Consider the following 12,750-nt stretch of genomic DNA (forward strand, 5'->3'; position numbering starts at 1 on the left):
GAGGGGAACGTGCAATGCGGGCTTTTGTGTTATCCTTGTCCTTCGTCTTGTATCCGGGTCTGCGCACCAAACATTTAAAGCAAAGCTTTCTTTCGCGAACCATCCACGGACATTGCTGACCGTGGATGCCGCGTGCTGCTGGAGCTGCTGCTCGCGCGTTATCCCCGAATAGCTCGCACTCGGATGGACGGATTGATCCTACGAGAGTTCCCTTTGAAACGGGGCGGTGGGTTGCGCCCCCTCTTAATAATTTCTATAACGGAGATTTTCACTTTCCACCCGCTATCGCTGAAACCAAAGTCTTGCAAGAGTGCAGAGGAGCCTAAATCCACCGCTGGAAACATATCTTCACATTCCAGCAAAACATGTTGCATCATGCATTTGACCTGTTTTACCGCGCGCATTCTTCGTGCTCGTACCTCGCTTTATCACTACGCGTTATAAGGCATCATAATCTCGCTTCGAAAAGTAAAGGTCTATCATGAATTGTTTCTTCGCCGATCTTGTTTTTGCCACTTAGGTTGCGCTATGGATTATTCTTTTTTCTTTTTTTGATTAGCGCCACCCAGGAGATTCATTCTTCCTTGTCGCCAACTTCCTGGTATTCGCCAAAGATAGCGCGGAAAGCAAGAAAGTAGCAACAAACAAAGTGTCGAGATAAATTCAAGATAAGAGGAAGCGCTCCCTATGCACGCCACTTCCTCGTTTCAAACCCACGCGGCAGTTCCACTTATACTTATCAGCGCCATATCACCATATCTCAATGACGTGCTTGTGCCAGTATCTATCTCCGCATTCGGTGCAAGCCAGCCACCCCGCCTTTCTGGACGCGGCACGGGCGGGTCTGCTAGTTCGGTCATTATCTCTTCACGTTTACCATTCGCTCGCGGTACAACGCACAATGTCAAAGATAGCAAATTATGCTGCACCTTTTTAAACGTTTATGCACTACCATTGAGTGCGCAACAAAAACACGTAATAAAGCTATTTTGATGACTTGCTTCCACAGGTAATGCACTGGGTGGAACGATACACAAATGGCAGAAGACACCGACGTTTTGACCGCACGACCTTTTCACCACCCACGAGGTAACGTGCCAGTAACGACCACCCAAGAGTGAGTCAAGACGAGCCAATTAAATTAGTGGCGTGCCAAGGGTTTAACTTCGCGTCTCGATATATCATCTCACTCATATCAGGGCGTCGCAACAGTTCACGCTAATCCCGAACCTTGACAAACTCGCGCCTTGCTGCACAGCACCCTTGTTTTGCAATCCTCAGTGACAGCAGTGCTCACTGATGTCCTGCAGCATCGCGTAATTCCACGCACCAGTCAGTTCCTATATAGATGCTCACCACAAACGTACCCTTCTTGGCTGGCTCCTCTCACGCTTGGGTCGTGAAGTCTTCGGTAGCCTACTGTAGGCCTTGGACGGCGTCGCCGTTCGTTAGGGGTAGGCGCCCATTTTCCCCAATGAGGCTCGCTCGAGGCCTGCAGGTCAACAGTAAATGGTGCACTTTCACAATATTCACGGGAACCAACATGAAAAAAAATGTTTGCACCCCGTTCAATTCAAGCATGCAGTCCCGCCCCGGTAGCCCATTTGCTATGGCGTGTCGCTTCTGGGCTCTGACTGGCGGGTGAAGTCTCGGCCGCAGCGACCGCATTTCGATGAGAACAAAACGCAAAAAAAAAACGCTCGTTTGTCGTACGTTCGATGCACGCTAAAAAATTCCAGGTGTTCAACATAATCCTCAGCACCACCTCCCACCCCCTCTCCATTACGGCCTGCCTCATATGCTGATCGTGGTTTTGGCATAGAAAAGCCCAGAATTTACCTGAGCTTTAAACCTGAGGCAAGTTTCCAGAGCCTGGGTAGCAAGCAAAATCAAGCGCACATACCAAGTACCGAATCTGCGCTCCAGCGCTTTCGCTACGGCGTCCACCTGCCATCTGCAGATTGCCGTGGGGATTTACTTGCCTTGGAATACTTGCCTTGGTGCTTATTTAAAAAACACTGTACTTTTATCCGAGTCCGTAGCACCTAAGGTGCACTTATCTTACTAGGTGAATTTTACTTGTCAATACTAATGCGTTGAAATACCTTACATCATGGGCCTACTTATAGAAAAAGTTAAATATCTCCTGCCCTTCCACAATTTTCTCGCTTAAGGGTACCCCAGAGTGCACTACCATGCACATACAGGTATATTAGTCGCGATCTGTTACACTGATGCGAACAACAGTATCAGTAAGCCAATGTCGCAAAACAAAGGTCACCACATCGAGATGCGGTTCGGTGCAGACATACGAGTGACCAAGAAATTTGTCAATGTACGGTGCACAACTTGGAATCGAACATGGCATAACATTCAACTAGCCGAAATTGTGCAGTGTACCTTCACAAACATCATGGTCACTCGTACATTTGCGCCGAACAGCCTCATGATGCGGCGACATTTGTGGTCCGACACAAGTATCTGAATATCTATAGCGGGTTAGGCCCAGAACAGCATTCATATTTCCTAGATGGTACATGCTTGAATAAGGAAGCAACAGTGCCAACGCTCGTGATCATCTTAATTGGCGTTATTCCTTAATAATTTGAGTTAGGTCGTGGGAGTGTTCTGTCCTGTTGACGGTCGCTGAGTATTTCAAACAAAAGTGACTTTGTATGAGCTTGGTTGGTCAAGACCGCATCTGATTACGACGCAAGACAAATTTTGGCCAACTGTGGCTACTGGACCCGCACATAAATCGAAGCGGTTGACGGTTTTACATTTCGCCCTCCACCCCCAAAGTGTGGGCACCGCGGCCGGCACCGAATTCATGACATCGACGTCAGCAGCACAATGTTAAGGGCACTAGGAACCGGAGAAGGCGACGTGATTTGAAGCACGAATAGACGGGGCAGATATTGATTATATAACGTGTTGAAGGAAGCAGGGCGGCTACCATGAAATCAGCACTGCTACTTTCAGTGCGTTGAATTCACGGCAAACCGTGAATTTCCGGTGTAAGCAAGAACTTTTTTTTACGGAACCACTCATTCCTATTGTATGCAACTGAGAAAAGCGGCTGAAAAACGTAAAAAGGTTGCAATATAAACAGCTCTCATAGCATTATTTCTCCGACTTGCATAAGATTCTTCAGCCTTGCTTAGGTTCTTCGAGAATCCTGGAACATCAATTCGTGGTGCCCCCCCCCCTCAACAATTTTAGAACCGCACAGGTTGGTTACGCCACTCTCCCATAATGCACAGAAAAAGATTGGCATCATTGTGCCAGATATCTGCACACAAAGTGTCAGTAGCTCACATTATCCGGTTATCTGGTAATTGTGCTACTGACCGGGGCAAATGAACACGGGCTGTGCGAATAGAGACAAGGACAAGACGCGACGGCTTTCTACAGCGCATACCTGCACATATGTTAATTGCTTAACGGCGCAGTCATTCAGCAAATTGTGAAGCATAACAAATTTGCCTAACGAGAATCATTGGCCGTCACGAACACCACACCCGCGACCTGCTACACCCGGCGAATCCAAGCAACGGAAGCAGGTCAGTAAGAATGTCAATGTCACTCACTGTTACTTGACATCCTTTTTCGCTGGCAATAGACGCCGTGGGTAGCGCCTCCTGAGGAGTTGGTGTACTCTAGCTGTTCACTCACATCTTGCCCTATCACTTGAACGGCCTTCATGCAATAAAAAAAACGCTACGTGTAAGAAAGGGTCGAGATAAAAAACATTATTAACAATGTGAACGCTGTTCACTAAGCAAAGCAATGACAAATAACAGGTGGGTATGAATTTAGGGCAATACGTTCAGTAAGACAGCAGCTTCTCGACACATTATTTACAAGGACCCAAAACTGAGCAAGCCCGCGTTCTGTTCTTGTTGAGAAACTGTCATCATCAATGCTCCATACTGCCGGAAGCAAAGGGAAATCCACTGGCTCATAGCCCCGTAAGGTTCATGGCTACTCTGCGTCGGTAAGTTGCGATCACACTACTGCTGTTGTCGTTGTCAGTCATTTCAATGTGGAGCTAGCTAGCCAGCTAGCTAGCTAGCTCTTTGTGGAGGAGGAGTCAACTTGGGCTAGTAGGTATTGGGCTGCGTGCTGTCTTCCCAAACAGACAACATGGGCCACTATGTATGTGACTGATAGACCAGGTACCCCGGCCATACTCCCGCAATGGATGTGCCTAGGTCACATATTAGCTATGTAGCCTTAAATATTGCTGCATTATCTTCGTCGTCGCGAAACCCTCCACTGACGCTCTCAACGAACTACAACTTTCTAGATGTTCACGTCGACGGTGTCACCTCTTGGTTTCCTACCACGACATCTTCGACCTAAGCAATCGCCAATTGGGCCAATATGTGATTATTGGTGATTCCAGTCCTATCCATCACCGGCCATATCAAGTTTCTGCTTCAGAGCGTAAGGTTATTCGAGATGAAATGAACAAAATGCTTGACAAAAGCATTGATATACCTTCGTCAAGCCCTTGGGCCTCGCACGTGGTGCTTGTTCAAAAGAAAGATGGCACATGGCGTTTCTGCGTAGACTATCGTCATCTAAGCCGCATTACCAAGAAAGACCTCAACCCCTTCCCTCGCATGGACGACGCCCTCGATTGTCTCCACGGTGCTAACTACCTTTCATCACTAGACCTGCGATCTTGTTATTGGCAGAATTCTGTGGATGAAAAAGACCAAGAGAAGACCGCATTCGTCACATTGGCCTATCAGAAAGACTCCTGCCTCGGTACACAGGCCCATATCGAGTGCTGCGGCCCATGACTCCAGTTACCTACGCAATCGCCCCAGTCAGTACCAGTGCCTCATCTGCCCCAAATTCCACTGACGTTGTGCATGTCGCACGCCTCAAGCCATATTACTCTCCTGTTATCACCAAAATTTAGACGCACCAGGATGGTGCTTGTGCCGCTGTGGGTAATTATGCATGCATATTGCGTGTTTGTTGTGGCCGATGCACGCGGACGGCCCGACGAAGACGAACGCTCTCTGGCTCTCAAGCCGTCGGCTGAACTGGCCAGTGCTGCAGTTACCCCTTGTAAATATACCTTGTAAATAGTCTGCAGTCTCAATCCTTCGTTCGCGCAAGGTGATAGTGCCAAAACCGCAACAGACACTTCCGGGTCGAGTGCAGACGCTTAGCCAGATAGATAGCCACTGCAACGAAATTACAGCCAGAATACTCTGAATTATGGATGGTGGCGGCGGCTACGGTGATTCAACTGTAGTGATGTGATTGAAACAAGACATAGTGTGTCGTGGTGTCATTTTGCGTTGCTTTCGGCAGAGAAATTGGCCCTTCGTACGTCTGATGACGTGACCATAATACCTCCCGATTCAGGGATAGTATGAGGCCATGCTGCAGGGCACACAATAAAGCTATCGCTGATATTATCGATAATTTTCGATGGCTTCCGCCACATCCTTTCTTTTTTTCTTACATTTAAACTAACACAACACACAAGCGTGTTTGACATGACACTAGAATTTGGAAATTTTTCCTCCATTAGTTTATTTGGTAGTTCTGAAAAGCCACTCTGCACCACATAACACCGCGAGCGCCTTGTCAAATTTAGTATCATGGCGGCGCATTATTGCCAATACTGAAATTAGCTCCACTGTCCAACCCCGGTGCATACATCACGGAAACGAAACACTGTTCACTATAATAACCTCATCCTTAAGATATATTGCTTCAGGGCAGTCATTATTACGAAGTGCTAAAGAAAATGTTGATCGAAATAGAAAATATTACTTAGAGCAGGTGAGGGGGGCCTTTCACAGCGGTGTTCTCATTCGGTCGATGCCATATACAGATGACCAGGCGATCAATTTCTATCGCATTGTAACGCGTTAGTATTCTCAGGGTACCTCACGCACTTTACGGAGGCTACGTCATACGTACATACTTACGTAATTACGTATGTAGGTATGTATGTATGCATGTTTGTATACATGCATGTATGTATACCTGCATGTATACACGTATGGGTGCACGCATGTATACCTGCATGTATGCACGTATGCGTGCGCGCATGTATGCCTGCATGTATGTATACCTGAATGTATGCATGCATGTGTGCACGCATGTATGCATGCACGTAGGCACGCATGCATGTATGCATGCCTGCAAGTACGTATGTATGCACATATGCACGTATGCATGAACGTATGCACGTCTGTATGTATGTATGTATGTATGTATGTATGTATGTATGTATGTATGTATGTATGTATGTATGTATGTATGTATGTATGTATGTATGTATGTATGTATGTATGTATGTGCGTACGTATGTATGTATGTATGCATGCATGCATGTATGTATGTATGTAAGTATGTATGTATGTATGTATGTATGTATGTATGTATGTATGTATGTATGTATGTATGTATGTATGTACGTACGTACGCACGCACGCACGCACGCACGCACGTATAACCATTTTCCCCGACTACATGGGTCACTGGGTAGACCTCGGTCAAATGGGTATATTAACATAGTATCGCAATATTAACAGAGTATCGTAATGTCGTGACTGTGCCTCTGCCTATCCACACACTCAGGGCAAGCCCCTTGCCATGTATTTCTGTGGCGCGTCATGGGCGTCTCCCCTCTTTAGGACTATATGTTTAGGTTAGGTTAGGTTATGTTAAGTTAGGTTAGGTGTACGTCTATCCAGCGTCGAATGCGAACAGTGCAGGCGTCGCGCATTCTGGCGCCATTCATTTCGTTTTTTGAATGCGCATAAAAAATACAATTCTTATATGACTTACTGCCGCGCCCACTCCACCGACGGTTTGGCTACATGACTCCTTTCTCGGCCGCCCATGAGGTCACGCCCCGGTGATAACCCAAGAGCTAATCTAGCTAAGGCAAGGAAACTGAAGCGTTCAATTTTATGTCTTGATACCATTAGCTAATTCATTCGACGACGTCACCAGAACTCGAGGAGCCCGAATTTTGCCAAACTAGGGCCTTCCTTAATAACACCAGCAGAGCTTCATTGAGCCCGTACAGGCCCGATTCAATGCGATTTGTGTTTAGAAAGACGCTACGCGGTTACTTTCGAGCAAGCTTAATTCCAACAAATATTTTTCAGTGACCTTCTGCCCTTCAATGAGAATAGGAGCTGCCTGCGTGAGAGATGCCCACAAATGCGAGGACCACCACAGCGAAACTTCTACCGGTTGGGATGTTGAGTGTTAGGACTTTGTGGGCCCTTCACGTCACGTAGAGCCAAGCATAGCATCATCAGATTTCAAAAACGGACAAGTGAAACTTACGTCTCCTGGAGGACTTGTGTCCTGTCCCGTTCCGTATTTACACTTTGGCGGCTCCTTGGTGCAACTCAAGAACGGGAGCTGTTCGCATCCGTCTTGGCCCGGCCGGGCTGATCTGCGCCGTAAAGCGTGAAAAACGAATATCATATTCAGAAATATTAGAACTCGTAATCTGCATATTGCTTCACAAAATATACAAAAGAGGAAAGCGAAAGTCAATATCCGAGCTCTTAGGTGCACTACAATTATTGGTTCCCCAATTCATTGCACATATGCATAAACTACAATATCTGCAAAAATGGTTGTGACGAGTTAGTGCCGAGGAAATTTCCGATTAGGAATACACGATTTGGGGGCTGGTACGGCGTAGTCTACCTACCTATCTTTTTTATGTGATGTTAGTTCTCTCATCACGTTGTCGTCATTGCCGCTGTTCCGCAGTCATGGCAACTGTGAGCGTTGTAACGAAAGAAGTGATCAGAGTTGTTGGTATAAGGAATGACACTGGAGCGAGTGCTTCGACTAGTAGATTTGTATTCGCCAGAGCAAGTCAAAAGAAGTTAAGAAAAGTTTTCTTGCCGAAACGTTGCTACCAGCGACTTTACTTATTCGACCACAGGTCGACTGATTATTCGTCTTCCCGAGAATTTTTCACATTTCGCTGACAAACAAAAATGTGTTCGTAAAACAAACCAATTTACGTTATCATTTAAGGTGAGCCTATTTGTTCCCATTCCCCGTGCCACAGTCTTCCATATACAAATGAAGACGGTGATTAGCTGCAATTCACCACGGAACACAGCCTAAAGTTGCGCTCTTTGGTGCATTGCACATACAAGATAGATTGAGGGCGCGAAGGCACTGGCATCGAGCCATAGGTTTGCGACTAAATTGACTCGAGCAAATCTGTGCAGAGCATCACGTGACCTCTATATAATCGATCAAGATGAACAAGAGTACGACGCACGCCTTCCCTGATCATGCCTTAGTAGATAAATCATGCTCAGTTCTTCATCAAATAATTATTTTAATATATCTTAAGGATTAAGATTTAGGATTAAGATCTTAAGGTTAAGCCCAAAGAAGGAGGGCCAGTTAAGGCAACCAGCTGTAACATTAGAGGACTGAGGGCCAAAATATATACGTGCAAATTTGTAAAGGCGGTTGAGCTACCTTTACGTATATTAGTGGGCATGTATATGTTGGCTTTTAGAATGGCTGTTCCTGGTGAGCCTCTATGCAAGGAGAAGTGCAAATGAGAATAATAAAGGGAGTGCCTTTAGTACAGAAAGCTTGGAGCTATATCTTGATCGTTATCTATGGGTCAGTAGAGCCATATTGAATGATAAGTTGCTGAGCGCGATCTGCATAAGTGTAATTTTTATAAAGGGGAGCACAGATGCGCTGCGGTAAAGGGATACGTGGACAGGAACGACGCTCTTTCCTGCATCCTTCCTACCCACGTCTCCCTTTTCCGCACAGCTTAATTCTGCGCTCCTATTTGCAAAAATCATGTCAAACCGACTAGCGTAACAGATTACTATTGTAAAGCATAAGTACACTTCCTTTGCGTTATGCAAAGAAGTTAGTTTCTCACACTTTCTCACAGTTTCAGCTCATTCACAAATCATCGTCTGTAGATATCAGTGCTGCCTAGTCAACAAGCCTCTCGATAGATAATAAAGGCCGCAGAGCTACCCGATCGCTGTCCCCGTGGCATTTTTCGCGATTGCAACGATCAGACAGCGGAAGTGCGCTAACTCATCTCGTACAAATACACAGCATCGGTTCCGAAATAATATTAAATTGTAGCAAACATTCCTTTAACATTCCTGTCTCTATGCTCCAGCTAAGTGCCGAAAAGCGAACAAAACTCTATAGACTATTTGAGATCATAATGAACTTTCAAAGAGGTGATCGAGCTTTTTGCAATACCGAAAACGGCCGTACCGTCTTCGGCCAACGAATCTTAAATTTAATTGTCCCATTACTACATCGAACCACTTTTAAATAAGTGCTGCTTTAAGGAAAGCAACTCGAAAGGTACATTTTAATTAGCCATATCACCTTGCCTATTTCCTTTCGAACATTTCCAAACGCAGTCCATTAAAGGATATATACTTTCGCAAATATTTAAATGACGTTTAAAGAATCCCGTCGCACCCAGTGAGTCAGGCAGTGCAAACACTACGCTACCAAATCTGACAATGTCAAAGCCACGGCTACCTACCACGTGACCGTCCCCTCGGTTCTACGGCATGGGCGCTACTCTCACCACTGTTCGGCGGCTTCCACAACGCAACGGCTGCTCGCTCGCGTGTTGCCCGAGGTTTCCGACCACCTTCGTCACAACGATGCGAGAGGATGCGAGAGTAGAGAGAGAAAAAAACAGTGAAATGTACTTGACGGGTCTTGCAGAGTCATTCGTAATAAACATCTTTATAACGTCAATGTGACAGCTAGCCTTTATTGCGCCTGCAGGTTCGGTTCAACCATTTCCATGGAATAATTACCAGAAGCAACTGTGGCTCCAGTGTCTACGGCAGCTTCAAGCTGGTAGGTTCAGCCTGTCTAGGACTGATGGTACGGTACGGGACTGATACATGGATTTGCGTAAACGTCGTCCTTCTGGATTCAAACGGCCTCGTGACATTTTCAACAAGGCATTGCATTAAAAATAACGAACTAGTTGTATTAAAAGTGCGGGACTGCAGTATTTGAACACAGAACCTCTAGCACATATGCGGGATATTGAAACCCTCATGCCACGCACACATGCCTCGATAAACGACGTAGAACACTTCTGAATTTCACGCGGGCAAGCCAGCGCTTCCAAACAAGTGACCACGTCGACGGGCTGAACCGCCACAAGTACCAGCGTAATATGCGTGTTCGTAGGCACAGTCTTCTCTATTTAGAAAGTCACATATTTCTTCGAAATTGAGAACAATAACGTGACTTCATGCGCAAAGAACGAAGCCTCAAGAACATCTGAATCCACAAGTACGAAGATCCGTTCAAATCCATCTACTACGCATCCCATGGTGGTTGAAGGGTCGCAGCGACATAGTTCCCTCTAGTAATTATTTTAAGAAAATGGTTCAGCTAAACGGCCATTTCCTAACAAGCAAACTGTTTCAACGCTGAAGTAAGCTATAACATCCGCATTCAATTTTCCCTGGAAAACACTACGTACATTCCGTGTTTCTTTTATTATTTCTTAGACCTATACAAGTAGATGAAAACCAAAGATGTTACAATTCCCACACACTATAGAATGCCTCCGCTGAAGTGCACCACAATATTTTTCTGTTCGTGATTAAAATTAACTTAAAAGTACATATGTATAGAAGGCCACAACACGGCTGAAAGTCAGGGGAACCAACTTTAGGCAAATATATGTACGTGCTGCATGCCAGAGAGAGGAGGGGAGATTGTTTCACATAGCAGTGACAGGCCTGATGACCGCAGCTTAACTGTGTAGTGCATGGTTGATGTCTGAAAATCGGCCAGCAGTTTGGGCAAGGCGAAGAAGATACGGAATGATGACAAAGGTATAGTGTTGAAGACAGAGATTGCCTTGCGGCCCCTGAGCATTGTGATAGCGCACTTCGTTCTCTTCTTTTTTCAACAGATAGCAAGAAAAAACAGTCCACGGAGCTGATACCTGTGCTTGCATAAGCTGCTTTGCGAACGCTCTTCGAGATCAGTACCAACGCATAAAGCGACGAATTTCGCTGCGCCTGCAATGTTGCGGGAGCAAACCCTGCTACCTCACGTATGCTAAGTACGCCGTTAATCCTGACCAATCAGTTCGCCAGACTACAATGTGCCTTATCTGCATGCCCACTGTTTTTGTGCTATATAGAAGCTGTCGACCTACGAAAGCCAGCTTTGCAACCTCACATAATCAATTTGAATTAAGTGTAGCGCGACGCGGGGGACATTGACGAGTGACCTAAGGAATGCCCCACAGCGCTTTTTTTTTTCTCTTCAAAGTTCGAAGAGCACTGAGTGTCGATCGATCCTTCGTGCGTCCGCGTCTCTATTGCCTGCTACCCTTCATTTCAATTCAATATGACTGGCCAATCGTACCACTTTGGCCACGGAACGCCACCAGCGGCGGAGCAGAGCGGACGCACCTTACATCGGCTCCGAGAATTTTATGCGAAGCATATTACTAGAGCTCAATCCAGCTCCTCAGGCGCGGCGGTGTCGCCTTCAATACCACGTGACACCGTGACGTCACGACAGAGGAGAAACGGGGCTCCAACTCGCGCCGTCGCTCGCGGCGTCGCGGCGGTATATAAGCATCTGCGCTTGCCTCTGCTAGACACTCACGAGGTGAGATGCCTCCTGGAGAGAGAGCTCTCGTTGGAATGAGAACCGAAGGTTGCGGCGTGCTACAGAGACTGTTTGGCTTTGCTACGGCGCAGCGACTACGCGCCCCGCATCGGACGCGGTGAGCGTCGAGCAACGCAGCGCTCGGCGCGACAACGAAATGTGCGCCTGAGCAAGCGCCGCACGCCTGAGCCGACGCCGACGACACCGGCTTTTCTGCGACACGAGCTCCTTAACGCTGTCGCGTTAAAGTAAAGGCTAGTATGCTTCGGATCCTGGGCTTAACCTTAGCAAAGCCACAGCCCGTTTTTTCACCGAGATGGCGGATATTTCACCGTAAATGGCCTGAAACCGGTCCCCAAAGGTCAGTGCAGGTGCCCGGCACCCGTCTTCACCTTTCTTCGGAACTTTCCGACCGGAACTTGTGCGCGAGAAGCGCTTTTCTATCTGACGCGGCGGCCGCCGCGCTATAGGCCTACTTTACGCCGAACGCAACGAGCGTCTCGCCACGACAGCCGGTTAGGTCTTGGCCTACCGGCGTCTGTTCGGACGCCGCACAGCGACATGGAGCCGTCCTTGGAGATGGCTTACTGTGCCGAGGGAGAAAATATCACCCTAGAGGAGTTCGCAAGTGACCCAAGGTGGCAGAGGGCCTTTGAAGCCCGGAAGGCTGCCTACCCCAAGCTCCAACACCTGGCGCCGAGTCCACTCCCGGCGCCATCGGCCGGTTCTACCGGCAGTTCTTCTAGTTCAACCACCCCGCCGATGGCTCCGCTGACTACCGGCAAGCCAAAAAGGCACGCTGTGTTCTCTACCCAAGCTACCCAAAACGGACCTCAAGGTCGTATTCCGACCCGGCGGCGGACTGTGCGTGCGACAGTGCAACGGCGGAGTGCTTCTCCCACTCGTATGCGCGAACGCCCGCATTGACTATAACACCGCCCGGCAGGAGGGCAAACTGCGCCTGAACCCATTCAACAACTCGTTCACGATCAGTACCCCTGCGGAGGACCGAGCGAAGAGGTATGTGGCTGTGGACTCTTTGATACTAGACACCGTGCAATATCCACTCCGCGC

The 12,750-nt window shown here is 47.4% G+C and overlaps 1 protein-coding gene across 2 annotated transcripts in view; it reads right to left on the reverse strand.

The window, feature by feature from the left end:
* The window catches only part of LOC135912364 (uncharacterized), a 337,983-nt gene that overhangs the window by 133,918 nt on the left and 191,315 nt on the right, over nucleotides 1–12,750 (reverse strand). For both annotated transcript variants that reach the window (XM_070538422.1, XM_070538423.1), the window contains exons 45-48: nucleotides 9,563–9,673; nucleotides 7,336–7,447; nucleotides 3,591–3,699; nucleotides 1,368–1,492 (exon numbers count right to left, since the gene is read on the reverse strand). The gene's annotated coding sequence lies outside the window, so the exon portion shown is untranslated. The remainder of the gene's footprint in view (nucleotides 1–1,367; nucleotides 1,493–3,590; nucleotides 3,700–7,335; nucleotides 7,448–9,562; nucleotides 9,674–12,750) is intronic.

Source organism: Dermacentor albipictus, chromosome 5, assembly GCF_038994185.2.
Source record: "Dermacentor albipictus isolate Rhodes 1998 colony chromosome 5, USDA_Dalb.pri_finalv2, whole genome shotgun sequence".
NCBI lineage: Eukaryota > Metazoa > Arthropoda > Arachnida > Ixodida > Ixodidae > Dermacentor > Dermacentor albipictus.